The sequence below is a fragment of the Eleutherodactylus coqui genome, chromosome 1 (assembly GCF_035609145.1).
Source record: "Eleutherodactylus coqui strain aEleCoq1 chromosome 1, aEleCoq1.hap1, whole genome shotgun sequence".
Taxonomy (NCBI): domain Eukaryota; kingdom Metazoa; phylum Chordata; class Amphibia; order Anura; family Eleutherodactylidae; genus Eleutherodactylus; species Eleutherodactylus coqui.
This window is the reverse complement of record NC_089837.1, coordinates 176,589,423-176,608,230: the sequence shown is the minus strand read 5'-3', so window position 1 is coordinate 176,608,230 and position 18,808 is coordinate 176,589,423.

Sequence of the window (18,808 nt, the reverse complement as noted above, 5' to 3'; positions counted from 1 at the left end):
GTTCTGTAAGCCTCGCAAAAAGAAGGATTTTGGTTGTGCCTCAAACCAGTCATCTGTAGCAGCCATGGCATCAGAAATGGTGTAAAATTTGGTATCCTTCAGGTTTGGAAACAGATGATAGTCGGAGGGAGCTAGATCTGGTAAATAAGGTGGGTGGTCAACCAGCTGGAAGCCTAGCTCCATAGCTTTGACGTGGTCGCTTGTGCAGTGTGAGCAGAGGCGTTGTCTTGCAGGAACAAGATTCCTTTGGACAGCTTGCTGCACCTTTTGGCCTTCAGAGCTGCCTTCAATTGGTCCAAAAGTTCAATGTAATACCTTGCATTGATGGTGAAACCATTTTGAAGATAGTCCACTAGCAGCATGCCCTCCTTATCCCAGAACACAGACGCCATCACCTTAGTGGCTGAACTTCTTTGGCCAAGAAGAACCACTGTGCCTCCACTCTTTTGACTGCTCCTTGGGTTCAGGGTCATACAAATAAATCCAGGTCTCATCCTTGGTGACCAGTCGATCCAGGAAGCTCTTACCAGTCCGGAAACGCTGACAAATGGATCGGGAGTTTTCACTCGCATGCTTTTCTGATCTGTTGTCAAACATTTGGGGACCCACTTTGCAGATAGCTTCTTCATGTTCATATGTTCATGGATAATGACACAAACACGTTTACGAGAAATCCCCATGATGTCTGCTATTCCTTTAGCTGAAATTGGCCGATTCTCCAGTATGAGCTTGTACACAGCATTGACGATCTCCGGAACAACAACCTCTCTCGGTCATCCAGGACATTCCTCATCATTGGTGCTGAAGTGGCCCGTTTTAAATTTGGCAGCCCAATTCTTAACTGTAGAATATGAAGGGCATTGATCCCCCAATGTCTGCGACATATCACCATGAATATCCTTTTGTGGACTTTCCTTGCAGAAACAAGAATTTTATCACTCCTCTGCTCGCATTTGCTGTGAATATCGCCTTAGACTCCGCCATTTTGTTTTCCCGCGTGCTTAGATCACTGTTGCCATAGGCTACAAACACAACATTTTGAAAACATATATTAGACACATAAGGCTTCTATGTGATGTAACATTCGTTACCATAGAAACACAAAGGAACACAAAGCAAAAGACTTATCAGCACCCCCTCGTCAAGGAACACTACCTACAAGGGGGGCGATCGTCCCAATAAGGACGGCTCCACACTGGAACCTAGGGAAACTTGGTTCTCCATAGATGGAAAGAGGTTAAATGGCAGAAAACATAAGACAGGGACAGAGCAAGTACAAATATAGTAAGTACACACAGGACATCATTCACACAAAGATATCTGCACATTTACAGCCGGACAACACAAAGCCCTAGGGTCTGCCTACTAACAGACAAAGGGGAATGAACAGGACAAGGCTCAAGCGTCTGCCCACCAATGGACAGGTAGGACAAACAAACATGGATTCCTGTGTCTGACTGGCAATCAAGCGGGTGGATCACATATAGGACATCAGACAAAAAATAAATAAATAACTAAAACCGCATGCATGCAGACCACAAACCAGATGAACAGAACAAGGCACAAACGAAGATCTACACAGCATGTATCCAGGTTTAGTTAGAAGATGTAAAAGTATATAATGACCAGCGCCCTCTAGTAAGAGGGGCTGGTATATGGGCACAGGCTGATGGTGATTGGCTGGCTAAAGTAATACACACACATCCAGCCCAATCATGCACACCTGCAGCAGTGTACTCCTGGCAGTACATAGTACTACAGGTCCCAGGAGCTCAATGTGACGGCAATATTATATATTCAGTCAGGTTATGATACTTTGGGATTTTCCAACCTTATTATGATCTGGCATAACGGCAGGAAAGTACATGTCAATTATTGGCCGATGAGCCACAGCTAGGATCCCCACTGTATCTTTAGGTCAGATTCACACGCCCATATTGCAAGTTGTACCTGAGTAGATGGGCACAATTCGCATTGTACAGCACATGGATGCACATCTGTATGCTGTCCAATTCTTGTCTGTGAACATGTGTATCCTCATGGGCTATAATGGGGTTGTGTACTGTTCATGCAATGCACTGATAGCACATGGCCTTAAATCATGGCCATATCCATAAGCCCTTATACTAACACGCCAAAAGTCATGGAACAGGAACTAATATTGTGTAGGACCCCCTGTAGGCCAGTGAAGTGCAGCAACTCAGCGTGGCATTGATCCAACAATTGGACAGAAAACATTTGGAGGGATTTTGAGCCATGCCTTCTGGATAGACATCCACAACTTTCAGGTATTTGTAGGTATAGGATCTCGGGTGCAAACTAACCGCTCCACCACATCCCATAAATGCTTGACTGGGTTCATGTCAGGTGAACGTGTAGGCCACACCGTTCATAGGAACTCTCCAGGATCCTTCTAAAACCAAATCTAGACAACTTAGGCTTGATAGCACAGTGTATTATCCTGCTGGAATATCCCATCATTGTGGTGGTACATGAAGTCCATGACTGGCTGCAAATAGTCACCAAGCAGTGACAATTAGGCTCCATAGCTTCATGGCGACTACACCACACATGAACCCTCTCAGCCCCAAACACTAGTTACCATGCCTCATCAGACCACGTCACATGTTGCCAGTCCTCTAGGGTCCAGTTAGCAACCTCACTCACAGGATAACATATCACAGCCTAAACAGGTGTGGGTGATGCCAAGCAGTCACTTCTTAATCAATTTACATACTGCTATCCCATGACTTTTGGCATGTCAGTATGTAACAAAAGGGTTGCATTGCTCATGAAGCACAGATGATTAGTGAAGCAGCAGCAGTATAAACTGGCTTGCCTATTATGTACTATGTACACAGCATGTCTCAAAATACAAAATAACTAGGTCCATTTTATATTTGCTTTTGTTTGAAAGAGGATGATCTTTGAGCGTTTGCTTATCACTCACTGATCTTATGGTTCATAACAACCAATTTATGTCCTTACTTGTTATCCCTTAATAGAAAACAGAGCATAAAAGCTGAACTGAGGAGATCTGGGTAACAATGGTAATTTTTCTTTCAAAAAGCAGTTATTGAGGCTCAAAGATCTCACACTGCACCTGTCAGACAGTTATAATGAAGGAGATGATAGTTCTGCCTCCTGACTGTATATTTATGGTCAGTAGCTTATTTAGGTGAATACATTCTACAAATGGATATGGTAGTGTCATCCCTGCAGGCAGAGATGATACAGACTGTAGCTGCTCCTGTAATGCTGTAGTGATGCATCATGGTATTGCTAGCACAGAATAGTGAAAGACAAAGCATGGATAGATCTGTGCATCAAGATGGTGCCAGATGAGCATCAGGCAGGAGGCTGTATGGAAGTGACTGCAATATTCATAATAGATATCTGAGAGGCGACAGCTAACCAGGTTAGGCCTGTAATGATGGGAAAACGTGTTTTCACTGGAGTGACCCTTTTAGTAACTGCTCTATTGCATTGGAAGCCTGGACTGCTAGGCAACACTATGCACACAAGCAAGGTTCAGTATGCATATCCCCTGACGTCTGTGGATGGGACTTTACTCCATTACTTCCTGGCAATGCCAAATGACATATGTCTGCCAACTGACTCCTATGCATTTTGGCAGCCATAAAAATAAGTAGCATCCAAAACAACATTAAATTTGTGCGACTCAGAAAAAAAACGGCAAAGGGTGTGGTCACGCTGTAAACGTGATTTAGTCTCATTAATCATAAATGCACGGGTTAAAAAAGGTACAAATCACATGATTAGATGGGAAAGAGATCTTAATATTTTTTCCTCTCGTTGCCACGTTGGCATCATTGTTGCACATTTGCATCTAAGGGCAGCCATCAGGTGACTTTGGCAGAGACCTCAATTAAGATTCTTCACAGATCCTACATGGTCCCCGAAATAATCAGCAAATACGATCAGACCTGCTCATCGTCTTGCTTTCGAGGCTGTGCGGAACTAGGCTCTGCCGTGCACACTTGGTGGACCTGTCCGAGGGTGACATCCCTCTGGAGACAGGTAGCTGGCCTAGTATCATCAGTGATCGGTAAGCCCTTTGACCGATCCCCAGCGACGTGTCTGCTGGCGGATAAACAACTAGGCTTCAACAACCAACAGCACAAACTAGCCCAAAACATCAGTATGGCGACTAGGGTATATATAGCCTCACAATAGTTATCGCCCGTATTGCAACTAGGCCCGATCAAAGCTAGAATTTTGCGGATAATGGCATACGAGAAGATATCAGCCATCAGAGAAGACAGGATGGAGTTGTTCTTGAAAAATGGCAGCCGTGGTCTGACTACTTAGGAGTTCCAGGTCTCACTGAGGCCCTTCAGCGATAAGTTAGGACTGGGGGCATCCTAATCCTAAATGTACGCTCACTTATCATATAATAAACCTATCTTATAATAACCAATACTTACAACTTCTTGCTGAAAACGTGGGTTGGCCACAGCTTTATTAACATTTTAAAACATATATTATAACCTTTAATTTAACCTAATTTCCTCAGTCTAAATTCCTAACGCTTTCCCATGCCGTAAACTGTTGAACTTTTAATGCCGTAACGGCCACAGGACGTTCGTAAGCCCCTTGTTACCTAGGGCTTGCAAACCCTCCTCTAAGCCGTAGCCCGCATGGGAAGCTCCCGGCCTACATTCACCAGCTGTGACAACTTCCGAATCCTTATAACACCTTGCATCCTTGCACCCTGCCCCTTACCTGGGCGGGTGGGTGGGCGTCTGCTTTTCTCTTTGTGTCCTTCTTCTTCCCCTCCTAGGCAATTTGTGGATTTTCCCGCTCTTCTTCCTTCTACTTCCTGTTCTAACTCCTCCCCCTCTCCACTACCTCTGCTCGCTAATGTATAACCCCCCACCCTCCTGCCCCCAGTCCCACGCCGCATCGTTACCCACTTTGCGGCATACAAGACTGGGGGCATCCTAATCCTAAATGTACGCTCACTTATCATATAATAAACCTATCTTATAATAACCAATACTTACAACTTCTTGCTGAAAACGTGGGTTGGCCACAGCTTTATTAACCTTTTAAAACATATATTATAACCTTTAATTTAACCTAATTTCCTCAGTCTAAATTCCTAACGCTTTCCCATGCCGTAAACTGTTGAACTTTTAATGCCGTAACGGCCACAGGACGTTCGTAAGCCCCTTGTTACCTAGGGCTTGCAAACCCTCCTCTAAGCCATAGCCCGCATGGGAAGCTCCCGGCACGCGGTATGCGCCGTATTCCTATGGCGCATCCCCGCCCCACCACGCCAACCCTAGCCAACGCCATCTCCACACCGTCCTGAAGTCCTGACAAAAAAGTGTCCAAACCGACATCATTAAGATGCACTCCATCATCCCTAAGTGCTCCTTTTTCCTTGTCCTCGAGTTCCCAATGGCGAACAGCCACTCCGCCCAATGATTGCACGAATCTGGACATCCTCAGATTTATCAATCTTCTCACTCGTTCAATCGCATCCCCGTCTCTGGCACCCCTCCAGCATCTCCTGGCCACGATATCCGACCATACAAGCACACAATCCTGGAAACAGTCTCGAAACCTCATCATGTCTTGTTTCATTAGCACTAGTAATTCGTTCATTTTAGTTCTTCCTAAGTCGTTCCCCCCGGCGTGAACGACCAGTATAACTCTCCGGGGGGTCCACCTGCTGATTTTTAGCACGAATTGTAAAATCCTGGGCCATTGAAGCCCCCGCACGCCAATCCAGTTTACAAGCGCGCCACTCAGACCCAGATTCCTTCCCATAGGTCGAGTGGCCGCTCTTCTCTCCGCCCAATAGATAAACGAGTGGCCGATGATCCAAACATGCCATGGGTCAGACGCTGAAACAAGATAAACATAGCAAATACCCGCAAATTGCAAGAAAACACCTACGTAACACTAAGCTTTTATCCGTACACATCAATCCTTCTCCAAAGCCACTTCTACCGTACGGTCCGGTCGTACGTACGACTTGTACGCTTGCGATTTCCATCGCCCCAACCGTTTTAAACCGTCCTCCGTCATACCGTGGGCTTCCGCCGTCGTTGCGGCCCCAATCCTAAATGAATGTGTCCCGAATTCTGCCGGCTCCAAACCGCACTTCTTTAATGCCGAACGTAAAACCGCCGAAAATTGGAAACGCGTGAGCGGGGACCCAGATGCATGCACTAAAAATTGCCCGCTCTGGGGGCGCTTTTTTATGAACTCGCTAGTTACCTCCACCGGGCACCATTGTGCCCCTAACTGCTTGATGGTGAGCCAGTCGCCTCTCCCATAAATATCGGTTTTCAACTTTCTTATACCTATCCGTATGGCCGATCCCGTAGCGATAACGTCGTTTGCCCGTAGGCCACCCGACTTGACTTTACTTGCCGGGACCATCTCTCCGATACGTAGAGCCGCGAAAAACGCCAATGAAAAAGCCGTTCTAAACAACAGTGTTTCGTATTCATCCGCACAAACCGCCTCCAAAACCGACAACAGGCTCGTCAATACTGAAAATGTGATTGGACGGCGCGTGTCCGTCTGGACCTTTTCTTTTTTCCACCCCCGAATTATCTGTTGGAACACGAAATCCTTAGTCACATCTAGTTTCCCGTGTAATTTTAACAAAAAAGCCACTCCCGATAGATGCTTCTTGGCCGCTCCTACCGACAACCGTTTTTTACGCAACTCCGTCAGCATATCCAAGGTCGCCGACCTTGCCCTTTCACCTCCTACCACTTTTCCACCAGCAAACTTTAACCATGATAACCAAACTGAATTGTAATTTCTCCACGTCGTAGCAGCCACCGATGACTCCACCAGCTTCAACAACTCTCCTCTGCCAGATTCCATAAGGAAGGCGGGCAGCGTTCCCTGAACAGCTCCATCTGCGAACGAGAGAGTGCATCAGCTGCTCTGTTGTCACAACCCGGGACATGCTTTGCACGCAAATACATATTGCCCTGTAAGCATCTTAGCACTACGTGCCTTAACAAAGCCAAGACCGGCGGGGAGGCTGACGATTGTTTGTTTATTGTCTGTACCACCGCCGCATTATCCGACCAAAAACATACTCTCCGATCTCGTAACTCTGCTCCCCATAACTCAATTGCTACCACCACCGGGAAAAATTCCAGCAGCGTTACGTTCTTCGTCCACCGTTTTTCTCTCCATGACCTTGGCCAGGACTCCCTGCACCAATGGTTGTTGAAAATCACGCCAAAACCGCCCGAACCAGCCGCGTCGGCAAACAAGCTGATGTCGGTTCCTTCCACATCTTCCCTTGGGCATACCACCTGCCCGTTAAAAGAATGCAGGAACACCGTCCATACATGCAAATCTGCCTTTATTCCCGCTGTCATACGTATGAAATGGTGTGGTTCTCGGACCCCCACAGTCGCCAATGATAGTCTCCTGGCAAACGGCCGCCCCATGGGGATCACTTTGCAGGCGAAATTTAAAAGACCCAACAAAACTTGAACCTGCCGCAGCGTCGCTTTTTTACACTTAGCCACTTCGCCTACCGTTTGCCGCAACCTAGCCACTTTGTCCGCCGGCAACCTGAAAACCATATCCACCGAATCGATTTCTATCCCTAAAAACGTTAGGCATGTAACTGGGCCCATCGTCTTTTCTTCGGACAATGGGACCCCCGCTAATCGCATTAACCTCTTAAAATTCGTCATTAGGAACCCGCAATCGCCCGATGTCTTTGAGCCGACGAACAAAAAATCGTCCAAATAATGGATCACCGATGTGATACCCGTCTCATACTTTAACATCCACTCAAGGAAGGAACTAAATAACTCGAAAAAATAGCATGTGATCGAGCATCCCATCGGCAAGCACATGTCGACGAAAAACTGATCCTCAATTCTACATCCCAAAAGATGAAAACACTCCGGATGAACCGGAAGCAAACGGAACGCCGATTCGATATCAGTTTTCGCCAACTGAGCAAAACTACCCGCCGACCTTACTAACCGAACCGCGCAACCGAACGACGTGTAGGCTACCGCTGCTTCTTCTTTTGAGATGCCATCATTGACCGATCCCCCAGTCGGAAAAGATAAATGATGTATCAAGCGGAACTTCCCGCTTTCCTTCTTAGGTACCAGACCCAAAGGAGACACTCGCAAGTTCTCGAAAGGAGGATCACTGAAAGGGCCGGCCATCTGGCCCAACTCCACTTCTTTCTGAACCTTCTCCCTTACCAATTCGATATCGTCTCTTGCCGATTTCAAATTGGGGCATAACATAGTGGCAGGCTGATGCGCATACGGAATTTTGAAGCCTTCCCGAAATCCTGACCTAAGGATTTCTGCTTCCTGTTTCCTGTGGTACATGTTTAACCACGGATCCAGGTACTGGCTTCTCACTGGAGTTCGCATTTCCGCCGGTGCTACCCACCGCGGGTACTGACCTCTGTTTCCGGAAACAGCGGATCGCCGAATGTTGCCCCCCGCATACCGAGCATTCGTGCCGGAACTTGCAGGTGGCGTAGAATCGACAATGGCCCTCATTGTACAACCAACAGAAGCCATTCGGCCTAGGAGATGCTGCGGGTGGTTGAGATGCCCCTCCCGCGGCTCCCCCGGGAAAGGAAGTCCTGGCTGGACGCTGTGCTAGGATCAGCTGAATCCATACATCAGTGGCCTTAGAGGCCCAACTCGTATGAGTCCCCGACACCCGACGCCGAAAATCTTCATCATAGCGCCACCACGCTGCACCTCCGTGCAACCGGTACGCGCTATAAATGGTATTTAGATATACCATTATCTCCGTAGCTTTGCGCGGCTGATACTGACACGTCACATGAACCAAAACCACAAAAGCCTGCAACCAGTTTCCAAAAGTTTTTGCAATCTTAGGTTTTTTATCAGCACCTCGCTCTGACCGCTCTTTATCAACCATCACGTGGTCCGCTGAAAGCAAGGACCATATATCAATATACACACCATTTTTAATTTTTTCCACCAAATCATCGGGCAGACCCACCCCTAAAGGGGCAACACCACAAAACAACGAATCGGCATATTGCAAACTATCCGTTGGAACACTTTCTGTACCCGCTGCTGAGCAAGCACCGATATTACCCGCAGGCGGGCCTGCGCCCCCTGGAGCCACACAGGACACTGAAAGCCCCTTTTCTGGATCAACCTTGCTCAACAGCGACCTCAGAACCGACACTAAGTCATCTTTCTCCGCACCCGCTGCGGGATCCGACACACTTTTTAAAACATTGTATAGGGTGGACTCACCAACTGGACGGACCTCCGGCGTTGCCAAGGGTGATGCCCTCGCTGTACCGCTCCCTTGGTTCCGTACTAGATCATACGTGGGCTTCCGACCACTCGACTGCCGAGCCCTCCTTGCGTTATCCGACTGGGACGTGCCAGGCTGGTCCGGCCCTGACCGATCCTGCGCAAGCTCCTGCCACCTGCGGCGTTCCCGGACCTTCTGATAAAGGGATGACTGCGGGTCCGCCCTCTGTGGCTGCTCCTTCCGCAAGCAATATTCGTCCTGGTCGCTGCTAGGCACTTCTTCGCTTGACTCGCGCGCCCTGCTGCTAGTACTGCGCCCTACGCTTGCCTTCTCTAGCTGCGCTTGGAACTCTCTATCCTGCCTCTCCTGTCTGGCTCGCTCTTTCTGCCTTTGCCTGGCCCCCTGGCCCTGTTTTTTAGAGCTCCTGCGTGGAGCCTGGCTATGTGGGGGAAGATAAACTACGGGCTCTGCTGGAGGGGGGATGTAGTGGGGGTTAACATAGCAGTGCCTGTACTCACTGGTATGGGCTGGTGGGCGCTGGTACAAGGTGAAGGAGGGTGGGTGGGGGGGCGGCGGGCCTGAAATGTGTCCATGTACTGAGGGGGGTGGGGCGGTTGAATATGCCATGTGTCTGGGTGTACCCTCCCCGTTCCCCCCTGAGGGCTATGTGTGCTCCTAACTGGCCTCTTTCCCTCTGTGCGGCGTGCTGTCCCTGTACCCCGGGCTACCAATGGAGGGTAACGTGACCTGCCTCCCCCCTCCCTGCTGCTGTCGGACCCGCTAGTGCTACCCGGGCTGTGTGTCAGGGGGGGTTGCGTGGGCCCCTGTTACCCATTCTCCCCCTCACGCTACCTATCCTCCCTCCCCCCTCCCCCCTGCCAAGCGGGGTCATTCTTCGTCGCGCCCCCGGCGCTGCCTGTGCCGCCACGTGCGCTGTGCCGCCATCTTGCGAGGACGTGCGGCCGGACCGCGCGCTCCCCTGCTCCTCTCCACTGCTCAATCCGCGCTCACCTCGCACGTGTCCTGTAGTCCTGCGCCCGGCTGCGCGATGCTGCAGCTGTTCGGAGCCCGATATGACTGCCGAACGCCGTCCTCCGAGCTCCGGACCCTCAGTGGCTAGTGTCCTCTGTGCCTCCGCTGCTGGTCCTCCCACCGTACCTCTCGGTACCGGCGCCGACTTCCGGTTCGCTCCTCCGTCCCTCCTCGGGCCTGCGCTGCCCTGGCTGACTCTTCCTCCTCCCCTCTTCGGCGCCGGGCTCGGACTAAGTCTCGCGGGGGGCTGCTTTCGCCGGCGCGGTCTCCCTCGCGGTGCCTCTTGCGTGCTGGCTGGCTCCTCTCCAGATCTCCGCTGCGGTCTCCCTCGCGGTGCCTCTTGCGTGCTGGCTGGCTCCTCTCCTGATGTCCGCTGCGGTCTCCCTCGCGGCGCCTCTTGCGTGCTGGCTGGCTCCTCTCCTGATCTCCGCTGCTGTCCTTCTTCCCCGACTGGCTCTCTGGCTTCGGCGATCGTCCTGCAGCTTGCCAGCACCTCTTCAAGCCATCCGGTGCCGTCTTGCATCACCGCTTCCTGGATCATGGCCCGTAAGTCGTCCATTTTCTCCTTTTTTCTCCCGCTGCTTCTATCTTCCACCCGACTCTTCTGACCTTCTTTATCTTCCGACGGCTTCTTTCTTGCGCGACTCCTGTCGTCCGTGCTCTGGGTCTTGCTTTGTTCTTTTGTTTTCTGCTGCTGCTCCTACTTTCTTCCTCTGCTCGTCTGCTTTTCTCTTTGCGTCCTTCTTCTTCCCCTCCTAGGCAATTTGTGGATTTTCCCGCTCTTCTTCCTTCTACTTCCTGTTCTAACTCCTCCCCCTCTCCACTACCTCTGCTCGCTAATGTATAACCCCCCACCCTCCTGCCCCCAGTCCCACGCCGCATCGTTACCCACTTTGCGGCATACAAGGAGGGGAGAGAGTTATAAAAAAAAACCCTGCAGAAAGCATAGATAGCAGAAGAACTAACCCCAAAAACACACTACACGGTCTGCGGAAGGTGCTGCCTGAAAACTTGACTGAGCTTGTTTATGTTATGTTTTGTTTTCTAAACATTTTCATCTTAAATTCCCCCTGCGAGGGGTATATCTATAGTTACTATATTGTAATAATTTGAGAAAAATCAATAAAAGTATTTGAAACTAAAAAAGGTACAAATCAGTAATGAAAGTGCACAACTGCTCATAACAGACCTAGAGAAGAAGCAACCTTTACAACTACACTAGACTAAGGCTGCCTACACATGGGCAATCTGGATTCTGAATGCGGGAGTCTACAGCGGAATCCGGCTCTGACCCCAGCCGATGACAGGGCACACCTTCGCTTTCTGTATTGCAGATGACCTCGTGCGCTTGCCGTCAGTCATACGCAGTACAGATGTAAAAAAAATGTTTTTTTTCCAGCGCTGTCACTAGCCGATGACGCGGGTACTCACAGCCTATCTGAAATATCAATTGTGGATGGGCTGCGTGTCAGACGGCTTCCGTTAACTTTAATAGAAGGCATTCGTGTAGGGTCTGCACAAAAATAGAACATGCTGCGATTTTAAATCCACTTGCGGAAATCGCCATCAATATCCGCTCATCCGAGTGGAGATGTGAATGTTTTATTCTTTTTATGGGTGCGGAATACCGCGTCCCGTCCATGCGGACAACAGTCACAGATTCTGTATTTAAAATCCGGTTGTGTGCAGGTGGCCTTAATAAGATGTGTATACCTTCTAATATATGAGATACAGTTCTCTCTCTGTACTTTAACTGGAATTCCATTATTAATAAACGGGGCTATTCTACAACTTCTGTATCTAATTTATGAAGTCAAATACATGAGGCATTTAGTCTGAAAGTGCATTAATCCTTTTATAAATAGACGCTATCATAAGATCCCATCAGTGTGCTTTTTTTCTAGTGTTCATGTGTGCCTCATTTTGATGTTTCCTTCCAGAGTCTGCATAATTTAGTACATATCACGCTCCATGAAATGGCCTATAATGGCCAAAATCCATCCTGAGATGCCAGAAAGAAAAAGGATTTGTAATTTCACCTTTACATGACATCTGTATATTGAATTATTTTTATCTTCAATATGGGAGAAAAAATACAGGAAAATACAGTAGACAGAATACACTAATGAAAACAACATGGCGTAATATATTCATATATTGTGTCCAGTACGCTGAAGAATGGAACAATGCCTCGAGGGCACCACCTATTAGAAGGTAGCATTCCTGCAAGTGAATGTCAGACCTATTAACCGGCCATGTAACAATGACTGGGAATATAAGCCAAAGCCAGAGTCTTCTCAAGAAGGAAGAGATGTACATCTCCAGGATACTCTGGATTCGGCTTATATTCCCAGTCATGTTGCAAAACTCGAAATAAGGTCAAGATAATAACTTGCAGAAATGCTGCCTTCTAAGGGCACTTTTACACGGGCAATAAATAGTTCAGATTTCTGCGATCCAGCAAGAACTTGAACGATTATAGTTCAGTGTAAATACATGTACCGACTGAATGATGAACAATATTAGTTCAATTATCATTCTGCGTGCATAAAAACTGAATGACCAAGGCAGTTGATGATCTATTAACAACAGCCTGTTTACTGTGAATGGTGGTGAGTGTGCCAGAAGATCTCCGTCCGGCTCCGCCTCCATTCACTGAGCGACGATCGCTCCTGTGCAAAAGTACAGGAACAATCATTGCTGGGACGACTGTCGAGCATCTGTGTCTGGCAGGTTGCTCTGTGTAAAAGGACCCTAATAAGTGACACCCTAGAGCAGGGGTGTCAAACTTATTTTCAGCAAGTGCCACATCACGCTTTGGGTGCATTCCCACGAACGTACACTACCGTTCAAAAGTTTGGGGTCACCCAAAAAATTTTGTGTTTTCCATGAAAAGTCACACTTATTCACCACCATGCGTTGTGAAATGAATAGAAAATAGAGTCAAGACATTGACAAGGTTAGAAATAATGATTTGTATTTGAAATAACATTGTTTTTACATCAAACTTTGCTTTCGTCAAAGAATCCTCCTTTTGCAGCAATTACAGCATTGCACACCTTTGACATTCTAGCTGTTAATTTGTTGAGGTAAGCTTGAGAAATTGCACCCCACGCTTCTAGAAGCATCTCCCACAAGTTGGATTGGTTGGATGGGCACTTCTGGCGTACCATACGGTCAAGCTGCTCCCACAACAGATCTGGTGACTGCGCTGGCCACTCCATTACCAATAGAATACCAGCTGCCTGCTTCTGCTGTAAATAGTTCTTGCACAATTTGGAGGTGTGTTTAGGGTCATTGTCCTGTTGTAGGATGAAATTGGTTCCAATCAAGCGCTGTCCACTGGGTATGGCATGGCGTTGCAAAATGGAGTGATAGCCTTCCTTATTCAGAATCCCTTTTACCCTGTACAAATCTCCCACCTTACCAGCACCAAAGCAACCCCAGACCATCACATTACCTCCACCATGCTTAACAGATGGCGTCAGGCATTCTTCCAGCATCTTTTCATTTGTTCTGCGTCTCACAAACGTTCTTCTTTGTGATCCAAACACCTCAAACTTGGATTCATCCGTCCACAACACTTTTTTCCAGTCTTCCTCTGTCCAATGTCTGTGTTCTTTTGCCCATCTTAATCTTTTTCTTTTATTGGCCAGTCTCAGATATGGCTTTTTCTTTGCCACTCTGCCCTGAAGCCCAAAATCCCGCAGCCGCCTCTTCACTGTAGATGTTGACACTGGTGTTTTGCGGGTACTATTTAATGAAGATGCCAGTTGGGTACCTGTGAGGCGTCTGTTTCTCAAACTAGAGACTCTAATGTGCTTATCTTCTTGCTTAGTTGTGCAACGCGGCCTCCCACTTCTTTTTCTACTCTGATTAGAGCCTGTTTGTGCTGTCCTCTGAAGGGAGTAGTACACACCATTGTAGGAAATCTTCAATTTCTTAGCAATTTCTCGCATGGAATAGCCTTCATTTCTAAGAACAAGAATAGACTGTCGAGTTTCAGATGAAAGTTCTCTTTTTCTGGCCATTTTGAGCGTTTAATTGACCCCACAAATGTGATGCTCCAGAAACTCAATCTGCTCACAGGAAGGTCAGTTTTGTAGCTTCTGTAACGAGCTAGACTGTTTTCAGATGTGTGAACATGATTGCACAAGGGTTTTCTAATCATCAATTAGCCTTCTGAGCCAATGAGCAAACACATTGTACCATTAGAACACTGGAGTGATAGTTGCTGGAAATGGGCCTCTATTCACCTTTGTAGATTTTGCACAAAAAAACAGACATTTGCAGCTAGAATAGTCATTTACCACACTAGCAATGTATAGAGTGCATTTGTTTAAAGTTAGGACTAGTTTAAAGATATCTTCATTGAAAAGTACAGTGCTTTTCCTTCAAAAATAAGGACATTTCAATGTGACCCCAAACTTTTGAACGGTAGTGTATATCGGCTTGGTTTTCACGCCGAGCCGATATACGTTGTCATCGTGTGCGGGGGGGCGGGGGATGGAAGAGCCAGGAGCAGGAACTGATCCCCCGCCCTCTCTCTGCCTCCTCTCCGCCCCTCTGCACTATTTGCAATGAAAGGAGGTGGGGTGGGGGCGGGGCTAAGTTCCAAGATTTAGCCCTGCCCCGCCTCTCCCCATTGCAAATAGTGCAGAAGGGCGGAGAGGAGGCAGAGAGGGGGTGGGAGCTCAATTCCTGCTCCTGGCTCTTCCATCCCCCCCCCCCCTGCACACGAGGACAACGTATATCGGCTTGGCGTGAAAACCGAGCCGATATACGTTCGTGGGAATGCACCCTTATGGTGATCTTCAAAGGGCCGATTGTAAGACAGTATAGTAAGGGCCTGTAGTAATAACCCCACAGTAATATTATCCTCGGCAGCAATATTAACCCCCCCAAGTAATATTAACCCCCCTCAGTAATAATATTATCCCCGTCAGTAATATTAACCCCCGCTCAGTAATAATATTTTTCCCGTCAGTAATATTAACATATTAACCCCATTGCAATATTAACCTCCCTCAGTAATAATGTTATCACGGTCAGTAATATTAACCCCCCTCAGTAATAATATCATCCCCCTCAGTAATATTAACCTCCACAGTAATATTAAACCCCCCCCCAGTAATATTAACCTCCACAGTAATATTAACCCCCTTTAGTAATATTAACCCTCCCTCTAATATTAACCCTACTCAGTAATATTAACCCCATAGCAATAATAGTCAGTAATAATAGTCCCCCCCAATATAATCAGTAATAATAGTCCCCCCCCCAACCCATATACTTACCTCCTCCTTGCTGTCAGTGCCGCTCCCCCTCTGCTTGCGCTGAGCCTGGGTGCACACTGATGTTAGTGTGTGCGCCCGGAACGCTTCCTCCCTGAGTCCTCTCCTGCGGAACTGAGGAGCAGTGGACTCAGGGGAGGAGGATCCCGGCTGCACACTAAAGTCAGAGTGCGCCGGGATCAGCACTAACAGCATGATTACCAGCGGGGAGTTGGGGCACCCCAGCTGGTAATCGCTTCAGTGGTGAGTGGCCGTCGGCACGCCGCGGGCCACATAAAATGAGGCAGTGGGCAATATACCATCTCCCATTTGCATAATAAATTTCCCAGAGAAGCATGCATGGCCTTACAAGACTCCTCATACCTACTAGGTGCTCTCCACAAGGACAAACTATCCTTCCCAACCCAAGGCAATATTTACGATCTATGTTCCCTCCATATATAATTTTTTCAAAAACCAACTACAATAGAGGAAAGTATATAAAACAATTTACTAAGGGAGCACAGATCACAAATACAAGCACATACATTTGTACTTCTCCATCCTGTATAGTGACTGCTACAGCACTGTGCCCACTATACACTGCAGTCCTCCTCTTTCACTTATTACATGTCGGTTGTCCATCCAAGAGTTAGATTGAGTCCTTGTATCAGCAACTGGAGAGTTCAGTTTAATGAATCTAAAAGTCGTAATACTCAAGGTAATTCTAACAACATTTTAAGAGGGAAATATTTTGGAATCCTTCTAAGAACTTCCTAGACATTAACACAAAGGCTCAATTTAGCACCTGGGTTTATGACTCGTATGGATACTTCACACCCATCAGCCTAAGTCATCACGTCTTCCCCTTTCAATTATAATCGGGACTTGATCACGGCTATTCTTCATTCATGTGATTTTTCAGCACATAAGACAAAACGTAAAAAGACATATGGTCATGTGAAAGAGGCCTAACTCTAGTTTATCTTCATGTAACATTTAAATTGTTCTGCCTCTCTCTCAGCAGTTCTTTTATTATCAACCGGAGGGCTTATTCACAGAAGCGTATATCAGCCGCTGTTTTCACGGCTGGCTGATATACGCGGTATTTACACCACCGGAAGCTAGGGGTGTGACAGCCCTTCAATGGAGGAACGCCCCTCTCACACCCCTAGCTCCTGATTGGTGGATTGCTAAAGGTCCTTGAAGGTCCTAGCAGCGTCTGCAGCGATGGTAGGCTGTGCTGGAGGGTTAGGGGTGGTTTTTGCAGTTAGGCTTACATTATTAGCTCTACATGCTTCCATTTAACACCTATAACATGGCAGCATTTAGAGGTAACAATCTAAGCCTAACTGTAAAAAACACCCCTATTGCCGCCTGCAGATGAGCGGGTCGGATCCGGCGGTGAGAATTCTCGCCGCAGGACCTGACCCGAGCGCCTGCAGAGACGAGCGCGTACTCACCCGCGCCCGGCGGCCCCGGCTCTTTCATGTGCCGGCTGCCGGGCAGCCGGCGCATGCGCAGACCGGAGCCGGGTGAGTGACGTATCTGTGCGAGGCTCTGCGAGCCCCGCACAAAAATAGGACATGCCGCGGTTTGTTTGCCGTGCGACATTTCGCGCGGCCAAACCGCGTCCGTCTGCATAGGAGTGCGTATTGTAATGCACTCCTATGCAGGCTTTGAGCGGCGGAAATCCCGCGGGAAATCCCGCCGTGGGATTTCCGCCCGTGTGCAGGCGGCCTAACTTTCCAGCACAGCCTACCATCGCTGCAGATGCTGCTGCAGATCTCACTGTTCCCCAAGCAGGCCGGCCAGGTGTCCACAGAGCGGCAGCGACGGAAGAGAGGACGAGCATGCAGCTCCCCGCTCACCCACCCTACCTACAGCCACCGCATCCTCGGACCTCCCGCCTGACACAAATGTTTGTACGCTGTCAGTACTAAATTCCCTGTGGTGAAGCACTGTACTGAGGCGGAGGAGGGGGCCGCAAATGAAGGCCGACACTCTAGAGCAGCAAAGTGGTGGGAACACTGGCCCTGATCCCTGCACAAGAGGATGAGGAGTGTACACATCAGAGGGGGCATCGGGCATAGTGGCACACAGGAGAAGGGGGAACAGACAGCACATAGGAGGAGGCACAGGGGAAGGGGGGACACTGAGGAAGGAGGGGGCACAGGAGAGGTACTAACAGCCAATCGTGAGCTAGGGGTGTTACAGGCGCATTCCTCCATTGAAGGCCTGTCACACCCCTAGCTTCCGGTGGCGTCAAGATACAATAATACCGATATACACTACCATCTGAGCTCTCTTCCCTTTCTCTCCCCTTCGCTGGCTCTCTGCCTCTCTCCCCCTTCCAGCTGTTTGCAATGGGAGGGGGCGGGATAGGGTGGAGCTACGTTTCTGCCCCCTCCCATTGCAAACAGCCGGAGGGGAAAAGAGAGGCAGAGAGCCAGTGAGGGGGAGGGAAAGGGAAGACAGCTCAGATGGCAGCGTATATCGGCCGGCCGTGAAAACAGTGGCCGATATACGCTACTGTGAATAAGCCCTGAAGAAGGAGCCTCTGAACTCTAACAGCTTGCAAATATAATATTTCTGGCTAGCCAATACAGGTATCAACACTGTAATGTTTTTGGCTTTTTGTTCTACAATATATTTTTTTGTATGGATACTCCCAAAAAATAAATAAAGAGGCACAGCTCCAAAAACTGCTTTTTGTGATTTCTCCTAGTATCTGAAGCTTATTATACAGGGCGGTACAGTTTGTTTGCATGGAACAGGAAACCATTCCTATTACAGTAAAACAATTATCTGCCATTCCGCATTCTGGGAAGATCTAAGGGCTGTTTGATGCCCTTCCCCTTCACCAGCAATTCAGGAGATTGGAAAAAAAGACGCGAAGTTAGTGGCTGCGTGATCTCTTCTGCACGTGTTGTTCACTACATGCGGGGAAGATAGAGCAGGTCTTATCTTTTCCCGGCTGTACAAATCATGTCGAGGGAAAGTGCTAGTGAAAAGGAAACCACTGAAATGCCATAGAGATGAGTGGTCTCAGTCTGTCCCGTTATACGGCTGTGATTATAACGGCACTATAAGTAGAGAAAAGTATGTTCGTGTGAAATTAGCCTTAGCGACAGGTGACAACTTGCCACTTTATTTCAACACATTCTAAGAACCCCTGTCCACAGCAGTCATTTTGCTGGCGGTAAACCGCTGGCGAA